Source organism: Pseudorca crassidens, chromosome 10, assembly GCF_039906515.1.
Source record: "Pseudorca crassidens isolate mPseCra1 chromosome 10, mPseCra1.hap1, whole genome shotgun sequence".
In the NCBI taxonomy this organism is placed as follows: Eukaryota; Metazoa; Chordata; class Mammalia; order Artiodactyla; family Delphinidae; genus Pseudorca; species Pseudorca crassidens.
In genome coordinates, this window is record NC_090305.1 from 93962276 (window position 1) to 93980791 (window position 18516).

Sequence of the window (18516 nt, forward strand, 5' to 3'; positions counted from 1 at the left end):
TGTTTAGCAATATCTCTTTCCACCAGATGCCACTTACCCCCCTCCCCTGAGTTGTGACAATCAAAAACTCGTCTTTTAAAACTTCCCGTTTTTGTTGTAAGAAAGATCAGAATCTTCTGAGGAAAAGAATTTTTGTTCTCAGATGGTAAGAAAATCAGTATGTGTTCTTTGGCCAGTGTAATGAGGATAAATCAGTTTTACCCCTAAAAGTAAATGAGCAATACCACTTGCAAAACCATTTGCCTACACTTTGTCTCTCTTCCTCTCTCTCTTTCCTTATCTTTCTCCACACACACATGTATGCACACACACATACACACACACATAAACACATAGGCCCATGCATGCACACCTTAAATTAACTGACACTTTTTGCTAACGATGGCTCCAAACTTCTGAGCAGTTGGTGGTAGATAAATATTGAGGCATACTGCATTTTAATCTAGCTTATAGGTCAATTTGATGTCATTGTGACATAATTTTCAAAATAGGCTATTTTCTCTACAGATTGTTTTAATTTTGTGACCCTGGCCTCAGTGGATTACTGTTACAACAGTCTGATTACTTCCTGGAAAATGAATATGGCTACACACTTTTTCTTGTGGATCCATACTTGTGGCTTGTTTCTTGATTAATTTCTTACTGGCTCCATCACTTTCAGTTAGAAAAGGAAGTCCAGTCAAGCTGCTTAGATTGTCATTCCAGTGGGTGCCCTGGGGCAGTGATTTCTGAACCGTCCATTCCTTTGAAATTTTGTTCTCAGCTGGAGAAATGTCAGTTGTCTCAGCTTTTGGCTCTGACTTTTAGTGAGAGAGGCAAGGAATAGGAAGTATGAATACTTTGTAGAAGAAGCAATGAGCACTTATATGCACATCAAGTGACTTACTGCTGAAGATTCCAAAGCATTAAAAAATATTGATTAAGCCTCAACCTGTTGGGAAATTACTGCCATAACTTTCATTTTCCCCCTAGATTTGCTGAAGCTCAGAACTGTATTTAACTTGCTGAATCTTGTGTTGTGGCCAGAAAAAGACCTCAGGGGCCCCATTCCCCAGGTCCTTATTAGCCTTGACAAGAGTGTTGTTAAAAATGTAGATTGTTGACAATTCCAAAGAGATGCACTTTCTTGGAGTTACCACATAAAGTCTAAAACAATCACTGTATATTTTTGGCTTCCAAAATACATTCTGGGGTAATATATCAGGTCCTACTGTATGAAGACAGTCTCTTTTGTTTGCAGTTACTAATCATTTTGGTCATTTACTCCCTCTCTTTGCTATATTTATTTTGCCATTAATGTTGGCTTTGACCTTAAAATAAAAAAAAAAAACACAGACATTTCCCAGAGTTAGGTTTTTCTTATAAACCATATTTTAAATGATATGTCTCAGGGGAGTAGTGTATGAAGAATTGATGGAAGTTAGAGATTTTTAGTTAATAATTATCACCTACCATTAGAAACAAGTGCAAATCACATGATGTCAAAGTGAATCTATCACATACCATAATCAAAGATGAACCAAAGTAATTACCAGGCAAAGAGAGATTGAATACAACTTAAAACTAATTAAACTATTTATTTTGACTGTACCACTGAATAAACAGTTTGTATTTTAATTTGCTCCTGTTTTCATTTGCTGCAGCAATACGTTTGCTAATATAACTGAGATGCACAATTGCTATTTAATTAACCTGTTTTTGTCAGCACCTCACATGAGCCACGTGAAGTAGATGTGCTAAAGTCTCAATAATAATGAGCCAGATAAAAACAACAAACATGAAATTTGTTGCCAGTCATTTTACGTTATGCCAATTTGCAAGAATACCCCAAGAATTTTTTTTTTTTTAAATGGGTTACTTTAAAGAAATTGGATTGAAAATAGTTGCAAAAACAAACGTATTGAACCAACACAAAATTACTCAGAAGTCTGGTGAATTTTTTTAAGTTTAATTATAGTTTCATCATCCCTCACTTTGTATATTGTTATTATTAACTATTGATAGTAAGTCTACTTGAGGCCTTGTATCTAGTTTGGAATGAGTTGGTAACGGACACAGAAAGATCTGGTAGCATACATCTTTTGCAAAATCTTGTGTCCTTTGGGTGAGTTATTTTTCTAGTTATTGAGTAAAGCATCAGAAAAGTGTGGATCCATTTTTCTGTGATTCCCTGAGACCAGTATCAAAACCCTAGGACAGTTTGGATTGTCTTGACCTTGATGATACATATTTTCCCACAAAAGATGGCGTGACTGACAATGTGAAGAGAAACCCTATCTTTCTTTACTTTGGATAGTAGGAGTGTAAGAAAGTAAGCTGGAATAATCCCATTTAAATATAAAAAGACTGTTTCCCCACAAATCAAAGTATCTGGTGATTGACACCATGAAGACAAAACATTTTGACCAGACTTTTGGTTCTTCATCCAGATGTTTTACTCTCAGGCAGAAATAGTGTGTGTAGAAATAGCCCAAACCATCTTCTGGCCGGCCTTTTTTTTTTTTCCTTTTACACATTTATAATTTACTCACATAAATCATGCTGCCTCTAGTTCTCTAAAACAGCTGCGTATCAGCCAATTTCTCATGGGACCCTCAAAGGTAACAGAGACCTCCCAATTGAGGACAGTTTAAAAAAGAAAAGCATACATTTATTTCATTCCCGTTCCTCAGGTCGCTGCTATGAAGTATAAACACTATTCTTTCGGAGATCCACTTTCTAGCTCTTAGAACAATAGTAGACTGTCTTATCTGCAAGAGTCCTCAGAGATCTGGACCAAGGCCCCATTGTACAGATAAGAAAAACAAGGCTCAGAGAGGTGCAGTCATACTGTAGGTCGTCTGATTTTTATAGCAAGATGAGCATAAGAACTCAGGGTTTCTCTCCTCCTAATATCTGCCCTGTCTTTATCACACAGGCCTATTAATTATAAGCACATTTTTGTGTGTGTTGGAACTTTAAATTATCACATGGGTGCCTTAATCACAGCCTTTGATGAGTGACACAAGAGCTGTCTCCTTTCTCTGAAATGGAAAGTTTTACATCTCTAACCCACACTTGCTTAACTAAGGTCAAATTTACATAAGCAAATATCTTCAAGGGCTGGCAGGTAGCGTATATGAGCAAAAGCAGGAGTCGGCACAGGTTTGGTAAAGTGCAGAACACATGTTCTGTTTAAAAATGTTCACATTCAAATTCTAAAATCTCTCTCTTGCCGAACCAAGCATGTCCACAGGCTACTAGTTTGCAACTCCTGACTGTATCACCGTGCAGACAGAGTAAAGAAGAGTGTTATTCCAGTTACACAAGCGGAATCAACATTACCAGTTCCTTTTGAATACTTGGTGTCCTGAGTTCCATGCCAAACCCTCTGCTTTGAATGCCCTGGACTTCTAGGACTCAAGAAGAAACGTATATTTGGAGACATAAAATGCCCGCAAAGAGACTATTTTGAGTCTAACCAGTCTCCCCAAAGTCTAGATCTGCAAAGAATATGGGCACACGTGTCCCATATAATCCAGAGGGGCAATGCTGCAGCCTGTAAGCTTCCTGGGAGCCGCAAGTAACCCTAACAGACAAACCAAATCACAGGGCAAACCCACCATATATACCTAACAACCAGTGTAATTATATTCTATAGTTGAGGAATTACATAAATTGCCCATTGGGAAGGAAGCCTTAAACTCTCCCCCCCCCTTGAAATCTATAAACAGCTGTGCGAGTCTCTGCATATCTTTGAAAGGTTGAACACATTTGATCGGGGAACCAAGTTGATTTCCTAATCAGGTTCGATGTGAGCAGAGCCAGTTAGAGATGTGTGTGATTCTCCCAGTGTGCGTTTTTGATTCATGCGCTAATTATGTCGATCCTTTGGGGAACACAGCCACAAAGCTGGGTCCTCCTTGATTAATGCTGGCAGAGAGCCATGCAGTGCACAGCGGAGAGCAGTTCAGCATCTCTAGTCCCAGATGAGAATATGGTCCCATTATCTCCCAGCTGCCTAAGCAATCCATAAGGGCCTGTTCTGCGTGGATGATCAGTGTAGTGGAAGCAGGGACTTGCTGAGAGCTGAAATCTCTGTTTGATTTGCTGTAACATGGAAAGCGAAACTGGGACATTTTACTTTGCAGTCTGTAAGTACCAGGTTTTTCTCTCCCCCTCTTCCTCCCTACAGCTCCATGTGAATGTGACTTTGCAAGCTGCATTTGATTTTCTGTTCCATCGCTCTTTGTTGAATCAAGCTGGTGAGACAGAGTGTAATCTGTTTAGAGCTTGCTGTTTCTGTCAGATCTCTTTTATAATTGATTCCTACAAGGAAATAAGAGACCTTTTAGAACGCTTTTATGGAAGTTAAAAATTATTGGCTTTGTTTGAAATTTGGAAGCATGCGTGCATTGTCTGTGGTGCTCAGGATGGCTAGAGCATATATTTATCTTCTGTATCTCTGGCCATTGCAAGAAAAATGTAAGTAGAAGTAATGCATATATGTGAAGAGATCATCTTACTTGCATTTCTGTATAAAAGAAGCTTGTGTCAGTGTTTCCAGAATTTATTTAAGATAGTTTATTTTGTGGCTCTCTCCTGCTACTCAGAAATGCAGAAACAGGAAAGTTTCTCTTGTTTTTCAGGTGCATGCTATTTAGAAACTTTGCGGGGTGTGGGGGTAACTATTAGGAATATTTGCAAATATAAAGTATATGTGTCTTTTTTCATTCTAAGGGATGGTATTGAAAAATAAGAGTATGTTTAGCCCATTTTTGCTTTTGAATGCACTACTTTTTATGGAGATGTGCAATGTAAAAAAGCAAAAATTATCAGTTCAGCTCTGGGTTCATTTATCTTTCATATGTCTCCAAATGCAACCTATCAAATTAGTACTTGTTATCTATGCAAGATGAATTCATCATAAAAATGATATTAGAAATTAATATTGTTAATAATGTTTGCATGGTGTCTTCCAAATGATCAATGGCTTAGTGAAATTAAAGATCGTTATCACTGTGGAAAAGGGTATACGGATTTTTGGCCTGGGTTTCCCCTAACCTAAATATAAACCACACTTTTCTTCCTGGATTGAAAGTAGAATAATTGAGCTGCTGGAAGAATAGAATTTGAATATAAGAGGCTTTAACTCCTTGAACCAGTGGCCAGAGCTGAGGTGAACCAAAGTGAACTTCAAATCATTCCTATCTGCAAAGGGGAATCGAAGTGTCCTCATTGAGCTTGAGTCCGTGGAGCCGGAGGATCCCGCAGTTTCCGGAGTGGAAATACAATTTTTCTGAATAGGCAGTAAGTTTCAAAGCAGAGAGAAACCACAGGCTGTGAAGTATCCAAGTGTCTCACTGGTTAGGACAGAGGATGTTCTCATTAGATTTGGTTGAGGGGAATGATGCAAGGGGGAGAAGACTCAAAATAGATGGCTGTGTACATGAGCACCGGCATTTTCAGAGCTTGAGGTTTGGAGGGGAGAAGTTAACAAACCAATAAAGAGCACTTAACATCTGGCAAGATGAAGCAAACGGAGAATGGCCGTGGTACCTCTGGGTAGCCAACAGTCCCAGGGCTGTCCTTGAGGAGAATTCTGTTCTCTGCAAAAAAGTAAGTGTGTTTAAGGGTCTGAAATATGGAAATCTGAAATAATGGCAAGTGGATTTGATGGTTAGTTACATTTCCCCTAAGCAGAAGATTGGCCTCATGCCTCTTCCCAAACTGAGCTGACTTGTGTGAGTGATGGTTACTGAGGAAGTCTCAGCTATATTTTAAATATATTTGTGTTTTTCTAACTAGTGCAAGTATGTGATCTCGCAGAGGTGTGATCTTATTTAAAATGGTGTAAGGAACAGAAATAGAAGTAGTTAAGGTCCAGTGATTTTTGTACAATCGTTTGTTTTGTGTCTAAATAATTTAGTACGTGCTGTTTTCTTTTGAAGTTCAATTTTGTGTGTGACTCCTGAATTCTTCTGTATATATGTGTGTGTATATATACACATATATATGTATATGTGTGTGTGTGTGTGTGTGTGTGTGTGTGTATTTAGCAGGAACTTTTGCCCTTTGTAGAGAGGTATTCTTCTGAAGTAGTTAAGTTTGACTTATTTTTTTCCATTCAAACATTTAGAAATGTCAACTCCTGTGATGTTAAAATTATTATTTTTTTTGCGGCTGGTCACCTCAAAGCTCCAAGAGATATTTGCAAGATTTATAGTGTGCTCCTATTATTTAGAAATATTTTAACTATTTAATAAAAACTGGGACACTGTATCCTCAGTTATGCTTAATCTGTAGAAAAGGGGATTGGATGCTTCAGGGGTTAGTTTAGGGTCTGGTCATTTGACAGATGGGGAGGCCAGATGGGTGTTACATACACCTTGTAATAGGGGCTTTTAAAGTCATGGTGATTTGATTGGCCTTCAAAATAAATTTTCACTGCTATGAAAGATAATAAAAGTCTTGCATTTTGTATGTAAAAAGAGTTTATCTCTCTATGCGTTTGCAAGCGTGAGTACAAATCCACCAAATGAGCCCTGTAGATAATTTCCAGGCTGTTCCCAGTTCCGGGCTCCCTCAGCATCCAGAAGCTGCTAGAGTTGAACAAAGTAAAGAATGCTGTGGGAAGGGGCACAGCAAGAGAGAAAAGGCCCCCTGGCAGCTGTGCTTTGGGCCCTTGCTCACTGTCATGTCTGTCCCAGAGCTGCTGGGCTAAGCACAGAGGGAACTTCACAGCATCCTCAGCAGCATTTGTCAGCAGGTCCTTTTTGCATACAGATAGCACTCTATCCCTGCTAGATGGGTTGCACCCGCAAATATGAGGTGAAGCAGGAAGTTCTGTAAACTCTTTCCAAGAGACATTCAAAAGTGAATATGGTTGAATGGAAAAAGCATGACTTTAATAACCTAAAAAATTGGGGGATATTTTAAATGTTAGTAAACCTCGACTCTGCAATATCAGTGTCTGCTCCTTAGGTTTTCACCTGGCCCAGCAGACGCTTAAGTTAACCTCTTTTCAGCTGCTGTGCAAGCTCTAAAAAGGCACTTTGCCACTCTGTGCATCAATATCCCCTGTTAAAATGGTATGATTTCTAAGATACTCTCTAGGTTAGGAAAATCCATGATCTCATGACACCTCATCCTAGCCTCTCACTCACTCCTGATAGCCCTTCAAATTGCCTCGGGACTGGGCAAAATGTGATATAATTGTCATCCAAAACAAATTGGATTCTTGTTTTTCTTTCTTCCTCCTTTTCTTCCCTTCTCCTCCCTCCCTCCCTCTATTCTTCCCTCCCTTCCTTCCTCCCTCCCTTCCTTCCTTCCTTCCTTCCTTCCTTCCTTCCTTCCTCCCTTCCTCCCTCCCTCCCTCCCTTCCTTCCTTCCTTCTTTTTTCTATCTCCACTCGCTCTCTTTCTACCCTGTCCCTGGTTCCCTTTTTTCCTGCCTCCCTCCTCTGTTTTTTCATTAGTGACTTATTCTAAAGTCAAACAGAAACAAGATTAGGATCGCCTGTTCTTTGCGGAAGTTGTTTGTCACCTTTTCTTATGAGAGGTCATTGAGGTATAATTGATACACTGATACACTGCTCTGTTGTGTATTATGTTTACTTAGTCCTAGGCAGGTGTGTGCAGAAGGCACACTGAAAGTTATGGGTGTGTATATATGTGTGTGTAGACTTCCCATGTTAATTTTTAAAGTAAGGGAATAATTTATCTTATATTCTAAATTGAAGGTGACTAAGCAGGATTCATCCTAATGTATTCAGCTGACAACATTTAATTTAAAAATAAAACAAAAACAAAATTTCACAAATGAGAATCCACTTCAGTTTTGCAGGATATTAAAGAGCTTGATTTTTAAAAAGGGAAAAAATATTCACCGAAGGATTTTATTTTTCCATGAAAAATGACAGTCTTGTTAAATGGTATAGAAAATAAAAATCCATAAATGATTTTAGTATGAAATATATACCTGACAGCATAATCATGCAGGCAACTTTGTAGCATCCAAGAGCGTTAAAAGAAAAAGAGCTTCATGGAAAATTTTCTTCATTCTATGTTTATTGTAATCTTAGAACTGTTCATTACGAGATAAGACTGTCAGTTAAAATCGACAAATGATGAAGTTACTGAACCATCACTAGTGATTCTGGGGCTTTTTGATGTACTCAAACCCAATTGTGAGTAAATTTTGTTTGATCATCTTCACTACAAGTACTGGAAGAAGCTAAATTAATTTCAGAATTGATATTTGTAATACAAGGATGACACTGTTTTTTGTTTCTTTCACTTGTAAATGAAATGAGCATACACATTGACTGAATAGCTGGAATGGCACAAAATAATTGCAGGCTAATATTCTACTTAACACTTTACAACATTTATATATATATATATATATCTTAACATCCAGTGTGTGTACTATGAGATGGATTTTAAGTGACCATTCGATGACATTAATAGCTTGGATGGGCTTTGCTGCTTATTCCAGAAAAGGGTAGTGTTAGGACAGCTTTTAAATATAAGTTGGAATATTAATTTTTCTCTCAAGTTTCACTATTAGGACATCTCTGTCTATGTGGCTTATTTTGAATATTAATGTTATTCCTTATTGAACTCATAGACTGTATTTGATGTGATCCATGCAGAGTATAAAATTAATTTTCCACATCTCATAAAATTGGGTAGATATCCTGACTTTTTAGGTGGCGGGCCCTGTAGTAAGTAGAATCTCTAACATGGAATAATTCCTCAGCTTTATAGTTGTGCATCCTTCCATGACCAAAATGATTTGTACTTAAGTACTATTTCTATGCAAAAAAATATTATGGTGACAGATATGTCTGATAATTTGTGTCTCTCAAATCCCTGATTATAAAGTTACCAGGCAGCTTCAGGGGCACTACTTTTGGTTTTAAACCAGTGGATCTGATGAGTTGAGATGTTCAATTCAGTATCACTTAGTTAATAGCTCCAGTGGTTTATCAGACTGTTTTATTGTGTAGTTAAAAAAGTAAAGTTGTAAATCAGTCTCATATGTGGCAGTAGGTTTTGTTCATGGTTTCCTGTCTGCTTATATTCCAACGTAGGAATGAGTCTTTCTGCATATCAGCATGAAATTTCTCTGTTGTTTCTAGGAAGGACCAGTATGATTTAATATTGAAGCATATCAGGAGGAGCTGCAAGGGAATAAAGTATTTCTGTGGTTAGATATAAAATGCAGAGCAACAGATTCTGAGGCTATGACAGAATTTAGAGAAGCTGACTGTGCCACGCGTTCGGCAAAGGGAACTCGAGGAGGGAGATTTAAGGCTTGCCAGAAGGAAACCCTATATCAAGGGATGGAAATTTGAGTGCTCTGCAAAAAACAAAAAAAAACACAAAAAAACATTGTAAATAAGGAAGTAGAGGAAAGAGGGTATTCTGATGAGTGAGTGAAAAAATACCAAGTGTCAGGGCACTGGGACTAATTCCAAATTAATTGGCATAGGTATTGCTAAGTTACTGTGCAAATGATTAAGAAATTTAAATCAGTGAGGAGACACAGAGAAAAAGGAATGCCTTTGGCTCTTAACTGCCCAAACAAGTTTTAAAAATAGAATTATCGTAAATGGAGTGTGTACTGTAGCATCAGTGTGAATTCTCTTACTTAGTGAGGACTTCTGGAATAGCGTATATGGGTATCATGTTTCATGTGGTAAGTATTCATAAACATTGTGTAGCTGTCCATACAGGTTGCTAGTGAATTGTCTTGATTTTTCTATCATTTTTTGTGTTTCTGATCTCCCCCCCACACACACACACTCACCATTTATGTGTACGACCTCAAAGAGTACCAGGAGAGGTGACCAGGAAGTTTTAGGAGTTTGATTTTATTAAATCACTTCAACCGCTCACAAGTAAATTTAACGTTCTTATTGTGGGGCGTGATGCGCCATGATATGGAAGGATTTCTTGAAATCATTTCACCTCACTTTTCCTCTACTAAGCATCGTATCCGGAGTAAAATGTTTAGGTCTCTGGAGCAGTCAGATAAATGCCCTTTTCTACCAGACAAGAGCCTCTAAATGAGTCATGTCACTAATTATACACAGTCATTTGCAAGAACTTTGCCTCGTGCTGCTTAGAATTCCATGCATTTGTGCACCTTTCAGGTTGGTAGGCATGATGCTCGACCCTGGGTGGGGAAACAAGCACCATCTCCCAGAAGAGAACAAATCATGTGTTCAAACATGGTCTCTGGCATCTTTATGATGTGTGTGTTAACTGTGAATCTGGTAATTCAAGGTGTGTGACTCTTCCTCCCATCCAGCTGTCTGGCAGTGTGCTGAGAGCAAAGAAAAGCAGCAGATTTAGACTGACACAGTCCTTCCCTGGAGTCCCCCCTCTACCTCTCCCTGCAGGAATCCACCAGGGTATTCAGTTGATTGCTGTCGTTAACCTCTCCTGTAGTGTTATATTTCTTGTTGCAAGTACCTTTTGTGGCATGCGAGTACCTCTAAGAGATGTGAAAGCTTTAAAAATGACTTTACTTTTAAACATTCTTACCTTAATTATTAGGAGAAAAACAGTTTCTCAGCTAAGTGGTGTGTGTGCATGTGTCTGTGTGTGTGTGTATGTCTGTGTGTGTCTCTCTCTGTGTGTGTGTATATACAACAAAGCTAAAATCTGCAAATTTCTGATGTTCATCAAGGGGTATGGCTGAATGATACATTGGTTACAGTGGTATTTTTTTCCAAATTAATTTCATAACACATGAGTAATATTCAAGATATTCATGTAAAATGATAGACTAAAATATTTCCCTTGGGAAACATTCTTGAGTTTGTATCTGAAGGTATTCAATATCAAAATTATCTGAAACACAGAGTTAGGAACCTGTTTGAAAGTCTGGCGAAGACTCTGATAATTTCTCTAAAATATCCATTTTAGTAAACTTTGGGCTCCACATGGCAGTTTTTCCAGAGTGTGAAGCAAATGCCACTGATGGAATGTCTGATGACTTTAGGATATAGATAGATACTTTTAATGGATATGTTAAAAGAAAAAAATATGTAACTAGGAAATAAAATATATTATTTTACAGATATAATTGCTTAGGGCAAGGCTACATTGATAAAACTGTTTTTCTAAAAGTATTTTTGATTAACAATTTTAGAAGGCATTCTCGTATGTAGCAGAACTTGTAATGGGGACATGCAGGTGACCCTGTCATAGGTCAAGAAGGGCCACCCTAGCAAATGAGGAAACAGTGACAAGAAACCATGGAATGTTAAGTCTGGAAATGTTCTACAGATTGTCTTGTCTGATTCTCTTCTATTAGGGCTAGGGGCTTATCTAAAATAGTAAGTAGTGTGACTAGGAATAGAGCTTAGAATTTCCAGAACACCATGGTGCTCTTTCTCTGGCAAGAGAGTAATCCTTGAATTGCTCTCTAGATTCTGTGATCATTCCGTAATACTAGAAAGCTACTGAGAGCCAGAAAGCCCAAAGAAAGGGCCTGTTGATACCAGGCTGAAAACATAAATGAGTGAGGTAGACCAGATGTCAGAAAATAGAGCATCTACAGAGTTGGCTGAGGACAGTGCATGAGCATCCCTCTTTAGTGCCATGTAGGATTGTGTGCTCTGTGTTGCTACATGTCACCCATGTTAAATACCTCTATTTATTTTTTCATGTTTCAAAGCTAGGGACAGCTTTCAAATCTATACTCATAATTTACATCCTCTAGTATAAGTTATTCTATGCACTTTTAGAAAGGAATTTAAGGGGAGACTAGAACAAAATGTGTTAGGATTCCTACAAAGCTTCTTTAGATCCATTAATATGTCTCCACATTGTCCATTTGTAGGGGTCAGAGTTAAGAACTCATTATTTTACAGGTATAAGTATGGTGTTAATCACACAGAATTCAATAAATAAGTAGATCTAATATACCTGTTATTCAGTTTGATAGACTACAATTACAGTGACTGGTTTTACTAACATGTAATTTTTGTATTTAAATTTGGCACTAACGTTGCCAAACATGATTTACACTACTGTTGAAAGGGATACGTTGATGATTATTTCCTTTTAAAAAAAATAAATAACTTTGCATAGACACAGAGTACATATCTAATCAGGCAGGTAGAGGAAACCTGCACATGCTTCTGTCACATCTGCATTATGTGAGATTAGACACGTCACATCGCATTAGAAAAGATGGTCTAATTTTCACTTGTTTTTCCCCTCAAGGACACAGCCTATATGCTATGTAGTTTTACAACAGACATTTTGCAGGTTGTATCTGCTAAAGGAACACAGTGCTTTGATGTTTAGGCATTTGCATTTTTCTTGCTTACCGTGCAGCTGACAGAATCAGCAGGTGGGCCCATCTTCATGATTGCCAGCCTAGTTCATTCATTCATTCATTTTAAAATTATCTACTATTTACCTCATTCTGCTCTAGGGTGTAGAGATATGGTGATGAATAAAACACACAGAAAGTCACTGTCCTTATCAAAGTGTGCCCATTCTCACTGGGCAAAACCTGTGAAGGAGAGGGAAGGAGAGGTTCTGTACACTATGCTGGGGACCTTGGTGGCTTTTCTTGGCATCTCCACTGCCTCCTTTTGCTCTTTTGGCTCATTTCTCCAGCTAAGAGTACTTGTGTGGTATTTAAATTGATCCTATACAGGCCATATGAAATAAAGGAACAAAACAATTTTCTGAATGTTTTTGTGAACTCAGAATTATGTTGGCCTAAAATAGCTGAATCACTGAAGCGGACTTCTTGGTTGTACATTTGAGTGTAGCTTTTTGTAATTAGGCACCCAAGTTACTAAGGCAGACCTTCCCCTCTTTTCACTTCTGTGAATAAAGCTGGACTTCTATTTACCCAACAAGTCACTTATTTCTTAGGTGTTTCCTTTCTACCCACCTTAAATGATGGAGTCGATCGAATTGACTAATTTGAAACCCATTTATAACTACATTTATACCATTGGTATGGGTACAGCCATCCCTTCCTGAGACATGGTCTTAAGCAGAGTTGAATTGATATGTGAGGAAACATTTTGAGCTTTTTGGAACAAGATGTTTTTTATAACTGCAAAGTGCTGTTAGTATTAAAGATAATAATTAGGAAGTAAATATTATGCCAACTAAGTGAAAAGGGGCTCTTAGTGCACTATTTCATTTCAGTGTGTAGAAATGAAAATAGGTACTAGAATATATAGTGCCTGTCTGCCTTATCAATTCTTTCCCCAAGGCTATTGACTTTTCTCTCCCTTTTAACTTCCCTTTGGTAACCTGGGAGCTTACCTAAGTTTTGAAGTAGCCAGTTAGAGGGATTTACTGAGGAGATGACAGCTTTGTCTTTTTTCTGAGGGCTGAACACTCTTCAGTGATGAATTGTGTGGACATCTGATGTCATTTTTTTCCTCAGAGGCACAGAAGTAGTAGTGCTTCAATCACCACAGAACGTTGTCTCTGAGCTTTGGTACAGTGGTCCTGACCTCATGTGATCCTAGGAAGTGATGAGTGGGATGATTCTTCATGTTAAGAGCCTAAAGCCTCAATGGCTTTCCAAATCTGCTTCCTTAATTAAACCCAGAGCACTCAAGGGTTTATTTTTACCATCACCAGGCAGGCAAATCCTCTACAGACATCATTGAATTGGGTATGCATGTGACCTGCCTAAGCAGTTGTTATACACATGAAATATGTCACTGGCCAGTTCAAAGCATATTACATTACCTGCCGGCACAATACAAGCCCCTTCCTTTTCATCATCTAGAAACACCACCTTCTTAGGCAAAGTCACATTTGCATAAGCATCAACCTCAAATTGCCTCAGTATCAAACTGATGTAGTATTTTAAAGATCTGTAGTCAGTATTAACAAGCTTGTTTCATTTTCCATAGAGACTCTAACAAATCATGTAGTCTTAGATATCAATTGATTTAGAATATCTCTTAACCTGCCCTCGATATTAAGGCTTTAGCATAGCTGTCACATGAGAAATCTGATGTTTTGAACTTTTAGTTAATTTAACAATAGGGTGTGTATTGTGTTGCATTACATTTCTTTTCTCATGTCAATATTACTTAATAGCTGTAACTAGTAAGAAATGAATTGTTTCCATGGCCCAAGAATCCAAACATTGAATAGTGACCCGAGTGGGAAAATAGCGTGGACAGTGCTTTTCAGACATTAAAGTATGAAAATGCAAATTCTCATTCAGCAGGACTGGAGTGAGGCTTGAATTCTGAATTTATAAATAGCTCCCAAATGATGCCAGTGTTGGGGGGGTCTGCACTGCTTTTGAATAATAAGAGTAAAGACCAGTTTGAACTCCTCCTTCCACCCACACTGAATTTTATAACTAAGGAATTCTTTCTTGGGCATCTTTTTATCACTGTATTGTTATTTGAACTCAGAAAAGAAAATATGTTAGATCAACAAGTCTATCAACCTGTCAAGTTAAAAGTTTTTGCCTCATTTTATGTTACACTGCTTTACACCCTAAATCTTTGCCTTCCATCCTAAATTGATCTGATACATCTTTCCCTGACACCCCAGTCTTGTAGTTAGTTATTTAAAGACATGTGAAGTGAAATATTTTGAATGCTTTTTCTGGGGTAGATGCTCTCTCCAGAGCCATAGGAATTGAGATGTATACTGGAGACAGGACAGATATACTCCATAGGGGATATTCTGAAATATTATAAATGATACTACTGTTTCCCTTTGATCCTACGATTTATGAAAGTAAAATGTGGGCTCTTCCAATATAGGCATTGTCTAGTTTCTTATTCAGTGTTTATTTCCCCTTGGTAACACTGCATATTATGTTGCCGCTACTGGTGACAACTGTCGGGAAAGTGAGAGGCCTTTCTTTTTTAAACTTTTCTCTATATATGACATGGTGACAGCTGTCATGGGAATGGGGAAAGATAGAACAATTTTTCAGCGTCCGTCAGATGAAGGGACATTCATTGCTGCAACTTAATGGAAGTTGCTTCATTGTGACATGTGTCAGAGTCTTTGTGATGCAAGTGTGGAATGATCTTTTCTGAAAGAGTTATGCCTCAGGACTGGATTTGAGCTGAAGGGACACGACCTTGGCTTTGAACTTACAAAAGATTACCCCTGTAATAAAATCCAGTGTCATATGAGGAGGTTTTCAGATCAGGAGGGCAACAGAGCGTAAACAACAGCATGAAGATTGTCTCCAAGAGATGCAAATATCATGGCCAGTGTAGGTCTCCTAACCCTTATTTTACCCAGAGTCCTCAGATAATAGGTGGATATTTAGGTAGTCATCTGAGTACTTAGAAATCAAGGTGAATAACTACCTTTTTCAACTTTCATCAAAGCAATTCTCCTTTTATAAATTAAAAAAAAAAAATCAGTTCTCTATTTTAAAAGATTTCTATTGTTAAAAACCACTGTGAATGTATGACCTTGTTGAAAAGACTGTGAAAATTAGAAAGAAGAAATTCTCAACCAGATATTTTCTAAAGAGCTTTATTGAGTTATTCATTCATAATCCGTATAATTAGCACATTTAGGAAGTACAATTCAGTGTTCTCAGTATATTCAAAGGATTGTTCAGCCATCACCAGAATCAATTTGAGAATACAGCTGGCCCATGACCAATGTGAGGGTTAGGGGTGCTAACCCTCCATGCAGTTGAAAATTTGCACATAACTTGTAGTTGGTTCTTTGTATCCAAGGATCCACATCCATGGATTCAACCAACAGTGGATTGTATAGTGTTGTAGTATTACTATTGAAAAAACTCTGAGTACAAGTGGACCCACACAGTTCAAACCCATTTTGCTCAAGGGTCAACTCTATATTCATCATTCCATAAAGAAACCCCATACCTATTAGCAGTCACTCCTCATTTCTCCTAAACCCTCTCCTAGCCCTAATCTACTTTCTGTCTCTGTGGTTTTGCCTATCCTGGATATTTCATATGTAAGGAATTATATAATATGTGATTTTTTGTGACTGACTTCTTTCACTTTGCATCATGATTTAAAGGTTTATCCACGTTGTAGCATGTGTCAGCACTTCATTCTTCTTATGGCCCAATAATATTCCATTGCATGATATACCACATTTTATTTATCCATTCTTCAGTTAATGGACATTTGGGTTGTTGTCACTTTTTTGCCTATTGTAAATAATGCCTATATGAACATTTGACTACAGTTTTTGTGTGGACGTATACCTGGGAGTGTCATTTTGGGGTCCAAAGTGAAGATTTTTAACTAATATGTTTAAACTTCATCAACCCTGAAATATGGTGAAGTTTTAAAGGTAATATGTTAAAAGCTATAAAGTAAAATTCTTTCTCAATGAATCGTTTTACTCATCTAAACTACCTCTTCAGTGTTTTACTCTCTAGAAAATAAGTATCTCCTAAAGCTTTAGTCCTTCTCCAAACTCAATAGTGGCACACCATCCAATGATTAAAGATTTGAATGCAAGACAAGAAGTTAAATTGTCTATAAAAAACGAAACGAAGAATATGTCCTTTCCTCTTATTAAGAGCAAAATACATGCAACTTGGATATGGTATATTGACAAACAAGTTTAGTTAGTATATCAGGGGAAAAAATCTAATTGAATCCCAGCTCAGGCTTTTGGGGGCTTAGAATATTTGCATGGCAATAAAGAAAACTGTGGGTGGGCTTTGTCAACCAGTCCGTAAAATCCAAAAGTTATAGATGCAAAAAGGTATCAAGCTTGTATTTTCTCATCCCGCGAAGTGCCAGTCAAGACTGTAAAGCATGGCCGTATTGGAAATAGATCTTTACTATCATTGAATGTGATGACCGGTATCAGAACACCTATTGGAAAAGAGGCTGAATGAATGCACTGGGGAGAGTGATGTTATTCATGCAGTGTGCACCTTGGAAGGCTATTTGGATTACATTTGATTACCACTCCTGTGTATTTGATGTTTTGCAGGTATTCTACTGGGACTACCTTTTCTTTTTCCAGTTGAAAATCGGTTAGAGGAAGGATATAAACATGTTAGTGTTCTGAAAGGAAAAAATAAAGATAAGATACTGTCACTGCCACAAAATTATCTTCCTTGACCTGAATGATGAAAGAGTGCAGAAAAGCAACTGACTAAATATTGTTCATAAATTGAACATTGTCAGTAAATGTTTAGTCAAAAACATTTTTAAATTTGTATATGTCTGTAAAAGTCATGTATGTAATCTTCACTCAGTGTGCTCCAAAATCAAACATGCAAGTATTTTACTTAAAATACAAGTCACTGATATGTCTTTATTGTGCATGATTTAATGTTGAACACCAAGCACAAATATACATTGGTTTGTATTTTGCAAACCTTGTCACTAATGTTTTATTTGCTTTTCATCTTGGCAAGGCCAAGGTTTTCCATAAGTATCATTACTAACAAGTGATCTGGAACAGAATCAGTATCGAGTGTCTGCTTTCTAAAAGGATTGAAAATATGTATTTAGAGGTGAATACGACAGATACACTGTGTAATGAAGGAAATGGTTGAGCAATATCATTCAATTCTGCTTTTAGCAGTGATGGAATATATGTACAATGTCACATGGAAATAGAAATTAACATTATACCGCCACCCCTATTGCTACTCCAAATAACAGTCTTAAGACAGGTTTCTTACAATGTGACTTACAAGTCAATTAAGTACGTCAGTTACGAACGAGAGCCAGCAGAAGACAAAACTGTGCAGTATATACTGTTTATTTTAGTGAAGTTTTCCTTTATACTCTCACCCACACCTTTGACAGATTTTACCCATGCCTGGAACTATGGTTCTCTCCATTACTCAGCCCTCATGTGCTTTTCCCCTCCCAACACTCTCCTTTCTCTCCAATTTCTCAGTTCTCTACCAAAGCATATTCTTAGACTGAGAGTACTCCATTCCAGTAGTTCTTATAATTCTTAGAGTTTGGAGGAGTAAAAAGAGCTGGTGTTTCACAGTATGTCAGATAGTTTCTCCTGGGTCTTTTGACAAATCCTTTATATGGCTAAAATTTTCATACTTGGAAAAGACATATCAAAGTCAGAGCCATTCCAAGTATCTGTACTTTTTAAAAACCAAAGTTGTCCAAGTAGAAATTGACTACTGGAGGAAATACAGTTTTATAAAAGCATCTTATTTTATTTATTTATTTTTTATTTTTATTTTATCCATTTTATACATATTAGTGTACTTACGTCAATTCCAATCTCCCAGTTCATCACACCAATACCCCCCGGGGACACTTTTCCCCTTGGTGTCCATACGTTTGTTCTCTACATCTGTGTCTCTATTTCTGCCCTGCACACTGGTTCATCTGTACCGTTTTTCTAGGTTCCACATATATGCGTTAATAAGCGATGTTTGTTTTTCTCTTTCTGTCTTACTTGACTCTGTATGACAGTCTCTAGATGCATCCACGTCTGTACAAATGACCCAGTTTCGTTCCTTCTATGGCTGTGTAATATTCCATTGTATATATGTACCACATCTTCTTTATCC

The 18516-nt window shown here is 37.6% G+C and overlaps 1 protein-coding gene across 11 annotated transcripts in view; it reads left to right on the forward strand.

The window, feature by feature from the left end:
* Positions 1-18516, forward strand: part of CNTN4 (contactin 4) — a 977605-nt gene that overhangs the window by 407152 nt on the left and 551937 nt on the right. Inside the window, exon 1 of one of the 11 annotated variants that reach the window (XM_067755242.1) lies at positions 3842-4133. The exons of 8 other annotated variants lie outside the window; for them this stretch is intronic. The gene's annotated coding sequence lies outside the window, so the exon portion shown is untranslated. Of the gene's footprint in view, positions 1-3841; positions 4134-4232; positions 4465-5349; positions 5599-18516 lie in introns of those variants that run through there. 2 more of the 11 variants (XM_067755243.1, XM_067755240.1) reach the window with 2 other exon arrangements.